Genomic DNA, 15171 nt, shown 5'->3' with positions numbered 1-15171 from the left:
GATGTTTTGTTTGAGAAGAGACCTGATGGCTCTTTGTGACACTGTCTACAGGAAAGCCACCCACACAGATTCCTATCTGAAACCTGATTCCCACCACCATCCGGCACAGAATAATTCCCTCATCAACACACTACACCATAAGGCCTACTGCATTTCTGACCAACACCACCTAGCCAGTGAACTGGAACGCGTACACCAGGCCGTTAAGATGAATGGATATTCGGACCGCATTATCCGCAAAGCTGTCTCCAACCATGGAGAAACAACACCCTCAGACGCCGATCAAAACCATCACGTTACCGTACATAGCAGGCATTACCAAAAAGATTTACAACATCTTAAACAAATACAGGTTGGGGAAACGAAACATCATATCTCGGACTGTGTTCGTGAGCACAAATCAGATCTGAAACACGGCAGAACTAACTCCTCCGCCGTGGCTGACCATTGCTATAATGCTGTGGGCTCTCATGATATTATTTTTTCCGAGACCAAGGTGCTCTGCAAACCTTCGGGCTACTATCAAAGGTTTGTTCATGAAGCCATCCACATATAGAAACATAGACATAACTTCAACTGAGAAGATGGATACAAATTGAGCAATCATTGGAAGGATGCTATTAACCAGGTAAAACCTTAACTGATTTATAGTTTGCCTTTATATCCGCATCTCCAGTTTCTTCCGCCTCCTACCCCCAGCTCCGCTCACTTTCCAGCCCCGCATTTTGTCGTGCTTGCAGCTCCCCACTCTCCCTACCCCACACCCCCACTCTTTCTATCTCTCCTCCCTGGCTCCTCCCTCCTCTCACCTATATAGCCTCTTGTTACAAGCAGCCCTTTTGCCGACTTCAGCAATTGTTTCTTGCTGTGGTTGTCCCACCTGATGACAGAAGCTTGTGTTGCGCCCTAAACATCGTGATTTAATTTATTTTATTTTATACCTACGTGACTTTACCGAAAAACCAAAGAGGATGGATCCCTGCAGTCACGAAAACTTCACATCTCGATATGTTGCGTCATTAAACCCGCTACGGCCACCATGCGACACACAGGCCAATTAGTAGGAAGGTTTGTGCCACGTAAAAACACAAACGTGCACAATTAGTTACAACTTTCAGAACTTAACTGGTGTGTTACAACTCTAACTGTAAATGTTGTAGTGGGGTTTACTCTCCGACACAAACAGGTTAGTGCTGAAGTGGGAAACTAATATTTATGCGATCTAATCCAAATCCCCCTGCTTCTATGATAGATAAAGATATACACAGAGACTCGCAGAAAGCGCATTTTGGTGACTCTCTACTCGATGCTTCCTGAAGATGATGAGAGCACTTTCGTCATAATCAGAGCACTTTCAGATGCTGCATACACTACACCATTCACTACACTCTACGATACACTGTTGAATATATGCCTTTTCCGAAAACTTATATTAAGAGCGATATTTCCTATTTTTAATGTAAAAAGTTATAGATCTGAATTTAGCGAGTCATCTCCTCCCTTGAGACAACAAAATGCCAAAAGGAACCCCCCCCCCCTCTGCCTCGCCCACATAAAATACATCTGGAGGTTAATGATTCACAAGCTTGGCTTAGGAAAGTCGTGAAATGTAATATAAACAAAACAGTGGCGAATCATAAAAGAGAGAGAGAATATGGAGAGAGAGATTAGGGAGAAAGAATAGCATGTCAAAGTTAATGAGCTTTCATCACCGCATGGTGTTTTCTTGGGGTTCTTACGTTTTTTTCGATTTTTAGTGTTTTTTAGGTATATGCTTTGGTTTTTAGTAGTTTTGGGGTTTTTTAAAGTTTTTTGGTGTTTTTGTCCTTTTTTAGTGTTTTTTTCGTTTTTTCATGTTTTTTGGGTATTTATTTCCGGTTTTTAGTGGATTTAGTTTTTTTTCAGTATTGGTGGTTTTTGGATATTTTTTTCGGTTTTTAGTGTTTTTAATTATTTTGCGTTTCTTGTGTTTTTTACGGCATTTGGTTTTTTCGGTTGTTAGTGTTTTTTTGGGTATTTTTTCGGTTTTTACTGTATGTTGGGTTTTGCTTCAGCTTTTGGTGTTTTTTGGGTGTTTTCTTCTGTTTTTTATGTGGTTTTGTATTTTTTTAGTTTTTTGTTGGTTTTTTTATTTTCTTTGGGTCTTAATTTTTTCAGTTTTTAATGTTTTTAGTTTTTTAGTGATTTTCGGGTGTTTTCTTCTGTTTTAGTGTTATTTGCGTTTTTTTGAGTTTTTGGTGTTTTTTTCGGTTTTTGATGTTTTTAGTTTTTTCGGTTTTTAGTGGATTTCGGGTATTTTTTTCTGTTTTTAGTGGTTTTGGTTTTTAAATTGTTTTTGGGGTTTATTTCGTTATTTGGTGTTTTTTCTTGTATTTTTTTCAGCTTTTTGTGGTTTTTGGGTATTTTCTTCTGTTTTTAGTTTTTTCTTTTTTAGTTTTTTGGTGTTTTTGGAGGTTTGTTTTGTTTTTGTATTTTTTTCGGTTTTTGTTTTGCTAATAACACTAAAAACAGAAGAAAATACCCAAAAAACACAAAAATCTGAAAACATAACCAAAAAACCACCAAACACCGAAAAAACGCAAAAACATTAAACACCGAAATAAAGCACAAGAAACACAAAAAAATGGAAAAAAAAACTCAAAAGAGACCAAAAACCAAAAAAACACAAAAAACCCAAAAACCCCAAAAAACACTAAAAACAGAAGAAACCCCCTAAAAACACTGAAAATAGAAAAAATACCCAAGAAACACAAAAAGATGAAAAATACCACAAAAAACCGCAAAAAAGCACAAAAGAAAAAACCGGAAGACCACTAAAAACCGAAAAAAACCCCCAAAAAACATTTAAAAAACGAATGAAAACATAAAAAAACGAAAAAAATACAAAAAACACCAAGAAAACTAAAAAAATACGTAAATAACACTAACTACAGAAAAAATACAAAACACAAAAAAAACCTCCAAAAACACCAAGAAACGAAAAAAAACCCCAAAAACCGAAAAAAATAAAAACACTAAAAACAGAAGAAAACACCCGAAAACCACTAAAAACCGAAAAAAACCCCAAAACATTAAAAACCGAAAAAAGTACAAAAAAATGAAAAAAAAACAAAAAAACACCAAAAAACTCAAAAACACCCAAAAAACGAAAAACCCCCAAAAAACACTAAAAACAGAAGAAAATAACCAAAAACCTGAAAAAATACCCACAAAACACGAAAAACCGATGAAAAACCCAAAACCGCCAAAAACAGAAAAAAACGCAAATAACACTAAATACACAAGAAAACACCCGAAAACTACAAAATAACGAAAAAACCCCAAAAAACATTAAGGGTTAGGGGTTAGGGTTAGAGGTTAGGGGTTAGAGTTAGGGGTTCGGGTTACAGTTATGGCTAGGGTAGTTAGGGTTAGCGGTTAGGGGTTAGGGTTGGATTTGGGTTATGGTTTAGGGTTAGGGATTCGGGTTAGTGTTAGATTAGGGTGAGGGTTTAGGGATTATGGATAGGCTTTGGGTTAGTATGATATATATAGATAAAAAATGGGACATTTCACGATGAAATGTTCAAGTAAAAAAAAATTGACATCCTAACCGATGCCGTTTTTAGCCAAAATAAGCCACATTTGCACAGCTTTATTTTCAACCCCGGAGGACCCGGATAAAAATCCACGGGTAGAGAGAGAGACACAGACTTCAGATATACAGCAGCAGGCATAGTCAGGGTCGGGATCGAACCCACGTCCTCCTGTATACCAGGCGAGGTAGTCAACATCTCCTAGCCACCGTGGCGCCCCCTTGTGAAGGCGATGATGGTGGTGGTGGTGATGATGGTGATGATGGTGGTGATGGTGATGATGCACCACTGCACTGCGGCTTCTGACGCGCTGAATGCGAGATTACAGTCTTTGTCTGCATTTACATCAGCCATGCGGACGAAGGGACTAATAGAGACCCATAGAGAACCATAGACTCATAGAGACCCATATAGATCCATGGACTCATAGAGACCCATAGAGAACCATAGACTCATAGAGACCCGTAGATATCCATAGACTCATAGAGACCCGTAGAGAACTATAGACTCATAGAGATCCATAGGGATCCATAGACTCATAGACCCAGAGACATCACAGCGATGATGATGTGACATCGTAGTCGTTGTCTCTGCACCTGCATCAGCAGCCTCACTGAAAAAGAGAAGCCAGTAGGGAGCATTGATTGCTGCTGTGTGGTGTAGCCTAGTGGCAGCCGTCCCTGTGCATCAGTCTGCTGCCAGTAGGCAGGGGGTGATGACTGCTGCCGCTGTGTGTGTGATCTCGCCTGCTGTACATTTGGAGTTTGCGTCTCTCTCCCCCCGTGGTCACGCAGATTTTTCTCTGGGCCCTCCGGGGTTTTCCCCTCCACATTTAGAATCAACATCGCACGTTCATAGAGTAGTTGGCTGCTGATTTTTTTACAAATTAGCAACGTAGCTCAGTGGGCTTTACCTGGTAAAATAAAAAGAGTTCAAATAATGTAATACATTACACTGATGGTGGTGTTAATGATGATGCTGGTGATGATGCTGCTGGTGCTGATAATGCTGATATTGATTGTGATGCTACTAGTGCTGATGCCGGTAAACCTCCTGGTGCTGCTGGTGATATTGGAGACGATGCCGCTGGTGGCTGTGAAGCAGCAGCAGAAATCATCTACCCAGAGAATCCCAACGGACGCCACCGTTTACTCAACGCTCATCCACGTGTTACAAAAAACGCTTTTATTGTTTTTTCGCGAAGTCGCAGCTAACACCGCCGCCACGACACGTGGACTCTCAACAGTGGTAGCTGACACAACAGTGGTCAAAGCGGTAACCACGCGCACACACACACCAATATTCCTCTCTTAACCAACTGCACATCCGAGGCGTGCCGAGCCGGCCCGGGCGTAGCAACATCGCAGCGAAGTGAGCGCCGCCCTCATCTCCCTGTCGCTGGCCCTGCTTGGCCCCCCGCGCCCCAGGCCCTGCTTGCCCCCTCCCGCGCCCCTGGCCCTGCTTGGCCCCCCGCCGCCTGAGTCAAGACTCAGACGTCGTCGTCATCGTCTTACGAAACCGGCAGTAGGAGCAATAGAGAATCGACAATGGTTTGGTTCAAGCTTGGCTCAGCAAACAATCCACGTTGGTTGGAAAAAAAAAACGCCCGTACTGTGCCAGTAAGTAGGCCTGGTGCGCTGGCTCGTCTCAGGTGTTGCCAATGGAAAAATACCACTTATGCCATGCCAGAGACCATACCAGCTGGCTTGGTTCGGGTGTGGCCAGAGGAAAACTCGACCTGTGCCATGCCAGGGTAGCCCCTATGAGCTGGCTCAGTTCGGGTATGGGCAGTGGAAAAATACCACCCGTACCGTGTCAGGGGACCCCATGAGGTGCCTCGGTTCGGGTGTGGCCAGTGGAAAAACACCACCCGTACCGTGCCAGGGGACCCCATAAGCTGGCTCGGTTCGGGTATGGCCCGTGAAACAACACCACCACTACCGTGCCAGGGTAGCCCAATGAGCTGACTCGGTTCGCAACATCAACAATAACACCATCAACATCCACAAAACATCAACATCACCACCACCATCACCACCAGCACCACCATCACCAGCACCACCGCCATCACCACAATCACCACGATCACCATTAGCACCACCGTCATCACCTCCGAGCTACATCACGGACGTTGTTGTTGTCGATGATGTTGATGTTATTGACAATGTTGTTGATGATAATGATGTTGCTGATATTTATAATGGTATTGATGATGTTTTTAATGTTGTTATTGATGATGATGTTATTGATAATGTTGCTGACAATGTTGTTGATTTTCGATTTGAAGCTTTCGTGACTGCAAGGATTCATCTTCTTTGGTTATTTCGGTAAAGTCATGTAGAATGAGAATAAAATAATAAAATAACACAATAAAATTCTCACGATGTTTCGGCCACAACGCAAGCGGCCGTCTTCAGGTGAAAGGTACAGAACTGAAGCTCTGTCGTCCCGACAGGTCTGTACCTTCCACCTGAAGATGGCCGCTTGCGTTGTGGCTGAAACGTCGTGAGAATTTTATCGTGTTATTTTATTATTTTATTCTCATTCTACGTGACTTTACCGAAAGAACCAAAGAAAATGTTGTTGATGATGATGATGTTTTGGATAATGCTGTTGATGATGTGTTTCATGTTATTCACGTTGTTCATGCTGTTGATGGTGATGTTATTCACGATGTATGTTATTGAAGTTTGTAAAGTTATTGGTAATGTTGATACTGTCAATAATGTTGCTGATGATGTTGACGTGTGAACTCACGGTGGAGACTGGATGAAGGTGGCCATGCTGAACCCGGGCAATCGCGCGCTCAGCTGTGCGGTGATGTAGCCCTCAATGAGCTCCATCTGCACGCTACATCAACATTAACATCACCACCGCCAATAACGATAACACCATCAACATCCACAAAAACATCAACTTCGCCACCAACATCAACAATAACATCGCCACCATCACGACCACCAAAAAAAAGCAACCACCACCACCATCACCACCAACAACCACGACCACCATTCACCACCACCATCACCACCAACAACCACGACCACCATCACCACCACCACCATCACCACCAACAACCACGACCACCATCACCACCATCACCACCAACAACCACGACCACCATCACCACCATCACCATCACCACCAACAACCACGACCACCATCACCACCACCACCATCACCACCATCACCACCAACAACCACGACCACCATCACCACCAACAACCACGACCACAATCACCATCATCACCACAAACAACCACGACCACCATCACCACCATCACCACCAACAACCACGACCACCATCACCACCACCATCACCACCATTACCACCAACAACCACGACCACCATCACCAACAACAACAACAACAACCACGACCACCATCACCACCACCACCACCAACAACCACGACCACCATCACCATCACCACCATCACCACCAACAACCACGAGCACCATCATCACCACCATCACCACCAACAACCACGACCACCATCACCACCAACAACCACGATCACCATCACCACCATCATCACCAACAACCACGACCACCATCATCACCACAAACAACCACGACCACCATCACCACCATCACCACCAACAACCACGACCACCATCACCACCATTACCACCAACAACCACGACCACCATCACCACCATCACCACCAACAACCACGACCACCATCACCACCATCACCATCACCACAAACAACCACGACTACCACCACCACCACCATCACCACCAACAACCACGACCACCATCACCACCACAAACAACCACGACCACCATCACCACCATCACCACCAACAACCACGACCACCATCACCACCACCATCAGCACCATTACCATCAACAACCACGACCACCATCACCACCACCATCACCACCATTACCACCAACAACCACGACCACCATCACCAACAACAACAACCACGACCACCATCACCACCATCACTAACAACAACAACCACGACCACCACCAAATCGGCAACGGTCACACCCTTCATTGACTTCAATGCAAAATGCCGCCCCGGTTCCACAAGTCACACAAGCAAGTGGTGTTTGCCCTTCGACTCTACTCAACAGAGTCGAGCCATATACGATTCAACTCATCTCGCTGAGACGCGTTTAAAGGCATATGGATTAGCATTAGGGATTAGGTTTAGGGATTAGAGTTAGGGGTTAGGGTTATGGGTTAGGATTAGGGGGTTAGGGGTTAGGGGATAGGGTTACAGGTTAGGGTTTATGGTTTAGGGGTTAGGGGTTAGTGTCAGGGTTCTGGATTAGGGTTAAGGGTTAGGGGCTCCTATGCAGTTTTTTGCCAAAATGAGACAAATTTTCATAGCTACATTCTCCAAGAAAAAGTAAATTCCTCTCCATCACTAACAACAACCACGACCACCACCACCACGACCACGAATACCAATACTCGCCATTCGCCACTAAGTGACGGTGATGTCACCACGGCACCTGTGCCAGGCTAGGTGCACTTTGAGGCTACCACGTGAAGTGTCGAAGGCTCGCTGCTGGCAGGAGGTCTCGGGACAGACCCAGCAGGTGCCATGGGTATGCTGACTGAGATCACTGGTAGATGCACCACCAGCTGTACCCCCTACTGTGCCAGGCTGATAAGGTTAGTGTTATGGGTTAGAGTTAGGGTTGGGGTTTAGGGCTAGGGGTTAGAGTTAGGGTTAGGAGTTAAGGTTAGAAAAAAGGCTCGATTATTCCAACTCACTACTCTCCGGCACATCTGGCGAAAACATTACTAAGCTGCAGCGTGTACAAAATGCTATGGCAGGCGTCATGACGAGTACTGCAAAATCCGACCATGTTTGTCCAGTGCTCACTGAACTGCATTGGCTTCCTGTTGCCGAACTCATACATGATTTGAAGCTTTCGTGACTGCAGAAATCCATACTTTTAAAACAGTCTGCCTCAGCAGCAGACTATGCTTTCCCACCTGATGACGGACGCTTGCATTGCGTTTATACCTCCATGACTTTACCGAAAGAACCAAAGAGTATGAACTCATACATTATAAGGTTGCACTCGTTACATATGTAGTGGTTGAACTTTACACGAACAACTTTTGTCTTTCTTCAACCACTTTATTTTCATCGTTTAACACGTCCCCCACACTCCACCGTATCCTGGACACCGCGGCTCGCTCGCCGTGCTTTGCCCGTCTCGCTCCCCACCTTGGTTCACAGTATCACGTCGCTTTGCTCCGCACACACACGTCTTCAACTCTTCTATTCCTACGCTCTCTCCACTGCTGGCTGTCCTCCTCAGCTCCTCCGCTATACAGCGTCGTCGCACACAGCGAAACCCAATCTCACTTCTCTGTCTCCGCACGCCTCGTCTCCAGCTCCTCTATTACTACGCTCTCTCCACTGCTAACTGCTCCGTCTTCTTCAGCTTCGCTATCACCATGCTCACTCCACTGCTAACTGCTTCATATTGCTTCGGCATCACTATGCTCACTCCACTGCTAACTGCTTCGTCTTGCTTCGCCTTCGCTATCACTATGCTCACTCCACTGCTAACTGCTCCGTCTTCTTCAGCTTCGCTATCACTATGCTCACTCCACTGCTAACTGCTCCGTCTTGCTTCGCTATCACTATGCGCACTCCACTGCTAACTGCTTCATCTTGCTTCGCCTTCGCTATCACTATGCTCACTCCACTGCTAACTGCTTCGTCTTGATTCAGCTTCGCTATCACGATGCTCCACTCTGTTCTAAACTCTGTTTCCGAACTCCACGTCTTCACCGCACATCTCCCAACTCCAATCTCCCCCTCTCTCTCTGTCTCCCCCCAATTTATCCCCATTCTTCATTATCGCTAATTAATTGGTCCGCGTGCCTCCGCACGCCTCGCGTCTTCAACCACCTGCCTTTTTCCAGACACCTCGACGCCTCCTCGGCCCCAGCAACAGCACCAACCAATCACAGCCCTTCTGGCTTAATTGGCCCGACCGGTACCTCATCACCCCAGCCTCTTCACCTGGCTGTCCTCACACGACCCCACTGTTTCCGCCGTCTCCTCAGGCTGACCCCAGATAAACCCCACACTGTCCGTGTGATCAATACACTCGCGCAGTTTCCCCAGCACACATACAAAGCGCTTGCCACAAATGAACCTCAAAACCTTGCTAATATCATCAAAAAGCGTAAACCATCACGCAAACTCTGGTCATCCTCGCAGCAGCTTTTGGCGAGTCAGATGCACTTCTGCAGCCGTCTGGAATGTTCTTCCTTCCGATATTAGGAAGTCAATGGAGCTACGCATTTTTTTGATCGAGATTGAAAATACATTTTCTTTAGAACTGTTTTTTGTGCTTAGTTTGTTGTCCTTCCCCCACACCTCCGATGAGCATGGTTGGCTATTTACTGTGTGAAAGAAGTTCAACATACACACCAACATGGACACTCGCTAAATAACCTAACCAACATGGAAACTCGCAAACTAACCTAACCATCATGGACGCTCACTCAATAACCTAATCAACATGGACACTCGCTAAATAACCTAACCATCATGGACACTCGCTAAGTAACCTAACCAACATGGACACTCGCTAAATAACCTAACCAACATGGAAACTCGCTAAATAACTTAACCAACATGGACACTCGCTAAATAACCTAACCAACATGGAAACTCGCTAAATAACCAAACCAACATGGACACTCGCTAAAATAACTTAGCCAACGTGGTGCTGTATCGCCACCGTGTGGTCACATGGTACAACTGCAGTGCCTGGCGCGGTAACAGCAGCAGTGGCACTGTGCGGTGTCTTCACGGCTTCATTGCATCTTCTTTGGTTCTTTCGGTAAAGTCACGTAGAATGAGAATAAAATAATAAATTGATAAAATAAAATAACACAATAAAATCTCACGACGTTTCGGCCACAACACAAGCGGCCTTCATCAGGTGATGGGACGAGACTGTCTGGAGGGCAGCGCTGGAGCGAACACAGCCAAGCTCAGACCGCGACCTTTAAGCTGTGTGAGAAGAAACAGAGCGCCTTGACAAAGGAATTAGCATAGAATTTAGCATTGAAATAGATGAGTGATTAGCTTGTGACTGGTCACAGAAATGGCTATGTTAAAGTCAAAGCATACACATCCACAGAGGCACCCCTTGACAAAGGAATTAGCATAGAATTTAGCATTGAAATAGCTGAGTGATTAGCTTGTGACTGGTCACAGAAATGGCTATGTTAAAGTCATAGCATACACATCCACAGAGGCGCCCCTTGACAAAGGAATTAGCATAGAATTTAGCATTGAAATAGCTGAGTGATTAGCTTGTGACTGGTCACAGAAATGGCTATGTTAAAGTCAAAGCATACACATTCACAGAGGCACCTAGTCCAAATCAAACAGGAGAATTTAGCATTGAAATAACTGAGGGATTAGCTTGTGACTGGTCATAGAAATAGTTATGTTAAAGTCAAAGCCTACACATCTACAGAAGCACCTAGTAAAAATCAAACAGGAGAATTTAGCATTGAAATAACTGAGTGATTAGCTTGTGACTGGTCAAAGAAATGGCTATGTTAAAGTCAAAGCCTACACATCTGAGCTATTAACAGTAACTGGGTATATACTACACTATATAATGAATACTACATAGTAAACCAATAAAAAAACTAAAATATAAATTACCTCAATGTTATCAATAAACTCTATATATTCTCCAATCAGGTAAGCTACCAACAATAAGTCGTTATATATCACAATGCTATATGGCGAAAAAATGGGTGGATTCTTACCCTCAACTTTAGCACCACGGATAGCTACGAGCCCCGTTCAGACAGACGAGTTCATCCATGGTCGGAACGTAGGAGGGGGAGAGAGACAGCTGCGAGGCGCTGTTATACTCCATGTTTTAAACCATACCATTAACCGTGGTGTGAGAGGTATTAAGAGTCAATGCCAGCGAAACAGCTGCGGTCTGAAGGTCATCGTAAAAATACAATTAATTAAGAACAGAAATGGTTTAAAACATCTTTCCAATAGTTACTAAGCCAGAATCCATCTTTTCGGTTGAATTTGTCTCTGTGCTTGTATATGTGAATGGCCTCATGAACGAATCTCTCATGGTAGCCGGTTGGTTTGCAAAGAACCTCCGTCTTGGAGAAGTCAATGTCATGTGGGCCCACTGAATTATAACAGTGATCTGCCACGGCAGAGGAGTTCGTTCTATCGTGTTTAAAGTCTGCTTTATGTTCGCGGATGCGGTCCGAGATATGTCGTTTGATTTCTCCAATGTAGCTGCTACCACAGAAGCACTTTAGTTTGTAAACGCCCGGGTACTGTATGTCTGGAACAGCATCTTTTACAGATGGAACCAGATCACAGATTTTATGTTCTGTGTTGAATCGGACCTGGATCTTGTGTTTATTCAGGATTTTGGAGATATTTTTAGTGACCCCTGCAATGTAGGGTAAGGTGATGGTTTTGAGTGGCTCCACAAGAGGATCCTTCTTCATGACTGGAGTGATGGCTTTGCGGATTGTGTAGTCGGAGTAACCATTAGCCCTGAGCGCCTGGTGTACGTGCTTGAGTTCACTGGTAATGTGTTCCTGGTCGGAAATGCATTGGGCTCTATGGTATAGAGTCTTGATGAGGGAGTTCTTCTGGGATGGATGGTGGTGGGAATCCGGTTTCAAGTAAGCATCTGTATGGGTAGCTTTCCTGTAGACAGAGTGGCTCATTGAACCATCATGTCTCCTTTTAATTAAGACATCCAAAAAGGGTAGTTTGCCATCTTTTTCGACCTCCATGGTAAACCTGATGGCTGGGTGTATGGAATTGATGTGGTCGCGGAATTGGTCTAGAGCAGGCTGGCCATGTGGCCAGATGACAAAAGTGTCATCCACGTACCTCTTCCATAAGGTTGGGCGTAGAGTGGCAGTCTGGATGGCGTCAGTTTCAATTTTTTCCATGAATACGTTGGCTACAACCAGAAATAGGGGGGAGCCCATTGGGGTGCCCTCAGTTTGTTTGTAGAAAGTTCCATTCCAGGTGAAGTATGTGTTGGTTAAGCAATGTCTCACCAGGGGGGGTACATCAGTATGCAGTCCTTGATGAACCAGGTCTTCAATGATAGCGATGGTGTCAGGTACCGGGACTTTGGTGAACAAGGACATCACATCAAAACTGACAAGCATGTCGTCTGGGGACAGGGAAATGCCTTTGATTGTCGATACCAGGTGAGTAGAATTTAGTACCGCAGAGGTGTTTTTTCCAGTGAAAGGTCGCAGTATATCAGCAAGAAAACGTGCCAGTTTATAGGTGGGGGAGTTGATAGTAGAGACGATGGGACGAAGTGGTGTATCTTCTTTGTGTATCTTTGGAAGGCCATATAATCTTGGTGGTCTGGCAGCAGAGGGTTTCAACGAGAACTGTTTGGACTGATCAATTAATGCTGTTGAATCAGAGATGATTTTGTTCGTTTTGGTAACCAGGCTGTTGGCGGGATCTCTTTTTATTTTTGTATAGCTGCCATCGTTGAGTAGTTCTTGAATTTTGTTGTTATATTCTGTTTTGTCCATGATGACAGTGGCATTGCCCTTGTCGGCTGAGAGGACAACAATATCATCTCTCTTTTTTAATTGAGATAATTTAAAGCGTTCATCTTTGCTGATGTTACTAGGTGGCAAGATAAGAGCGAAGCTAGTTCTAGTTAGAATTCGTTTTGCATTGAGAGAAGTTGCAGCAGCAGAGGTTAGTGTAAATGCGGTTGGTATTACCTTAGAGTCGCGGCATTTTTTCAGAAAGGTGAGAGACTCGATTAGTTGAGCCTTCTTATCCCGGAGTCTGTTGAATGATCTTAAGGTTGTGTGGAAAACCTCCCCGTAGAGGCGGTTAAATTTCGATTTAAAGCTTTCGTGACTGCAAGGATTCATCTTCATTGCAGCCAACCGCGCTTCAGACTAACGCCAGGACGCCGCAGCTCCAGCGACTCACAACTGCGGGGAATGCGCGGGTGACGCCTGACAGCGGCAACTATTGGCCTACTGTGTTGGCCTGTACTACACATGTCCACCACATAGCAGAAGTAACCACGAATTGAGTACTTGTGGTACTGCACTTGTCCACCAGAGGGCACACGTAACACGTCAAGCGCCGGTTAAAAAATGAAACTCTACGGCCGATTTGCACCGCAATTCTTTATTTCTTCACGGATTTTCAAGTAACAAACTACTGAATTGACATCCCAACTGTCCCATACGTTTACACCGTTGAATATTTGGTGAACGTCGGTGCTGAAATAGTGAAACACACTGCATTCCCAAACAGTGCGCTTCAAATCGGCAACGGTCACACCCTTCATTGACTTCAATGCAAAATGCCGCCCCGGTTCCACAAGTCACACAAGCAAGTGGTGTTTGCCCTTCGACTCTACTCAACAGAGTCGAGCCATATACGATTCAACTCATCTCGCTGAGACGCGTTTAAAGGCATATGGATTAGCATTAGGGATTAGGTTTAGGGATTAGAGTTTCAGGTGAAAAAATCGACATGTTAAATTCCCCAGTTTTTCTTTTATATACAGCATTGTAAGATTAAATTCAATGGAGGAATTCACTTCTCATTGACCCATAACCCTAATCGTTAACCATAACCCTAAATCGGCTAACAAGGTATATGGATTATTTTGAGAGTCCCTATTCGATTTCCGGGAGCCCCACAACCACTTCCTTGGTATTCACATTCCCGGATGAGGAATCGGAACTTCAAGATTTGGAATTGAGACTCCTGCTTTGAAATTAGGACTTCTTAGGGTTGCAAGTGAGATGCCTCAAATATGCCTTTAAACGCGTCTCAGCGAGATGAGTCAGGAGAGCTTCGCTCGAGGCTGCCACGTGGTCGGGGGCTGACGAGGTGCAGTCCGGACCCAGGCTTTCACACCGACCCCGAGTCCTCTTCCTGCCTCTCCTTATATCCTCCTTGAAGGGGGCGTGGTTAGAGGCGGGTCTTCGCTCCGCAGCTAACCACGCCCCCTTCAGAACCTTCTCGATCGGTCCCGCGTGTGCCCCTGAGCTCCGCCCATGAACTTTGGCCCAGATCGAACCCGTAGCGCTGATTGGCTGTGACCGATGCGGCAATGCCTATGCAGCCCTCCGTATATCGGCGTGCTCTCTCATTACATTAGTATGCTATGTATTAGATAAAACGTGGAACATTTAACTATGAAATGTTCATGTCCCACAAAAAGAAAATGGCCATACTAACCTATGCCGTTTTGGCCAATGTTGGCCAAATTTTAAGATTTTTTTTTACAAAAATGCAATCCTCGGGTGTGCTTAGCCTACTGCTCGGTAAGTTACTCCTATTCCGCTATGAACCCAGCCTAGAGTTCATTAGTCCCACCCTGTTCCAGTAAAAATGAGCCAAGTATGGAACCAGAAGACTATAAAGCAGGACAAAATCACACTTTTACAATTCTTCAGGACTGTACGATAGACTTTTTTAACTGGCAATGTCCTGACCCTACCGGAGCATATGGTGGCTTGAATTGAACATATGATTGCATTTAATATATTATCCACATTTGATTTTGCAACTAATTCCAATAAT

The 15171-nt window shown here is 44.7% G+C and overlaps 1 protein-coding gene across 2 annotated transcripts in view; it reads right to left on the bottom strand.

The window, feature by feature from the left end:
- Positions 1–15171, bottom strand: part of LOC142923300 (mucin-2-like) — a 37460-nt gene that overhangs the window by 10734 nt on the left and 11555 nt on the right. For both annotated transcript variants that reach the window (XM_076064346.1, XM_076064347.1), the window contains exon 13: positions 6333–6425. The gene's annotated coding sequence lies outside the window, so the exon portion shown is untranslated. The remainder of the gene's footprint in view (positions 1–6332; positions 6426–15171) is intronic.

This window comes from Petromyzon marinus, unplaced genomic scaffold (assembly GCF_048934315.1).
Source record: "Petromyzon marinus isolate PM22_M1 ecotype Great Lakes invasive population unplaced genomic scaffold, UKy_Petmar_22M1.pri1.0 PM_Scaffold_4, whole genome shotgun sequence".
Classification (NCBI taxonomy): Eukaryota; Metazoa; Chordata; class Hyperoartia; order Petromyzontiformes; family Petromyzontidae; genus Petromyzon; species Petromyzon marinus.
This window is presented reverse-complemented; position numbering and strand designations above follow the sequence as displayed.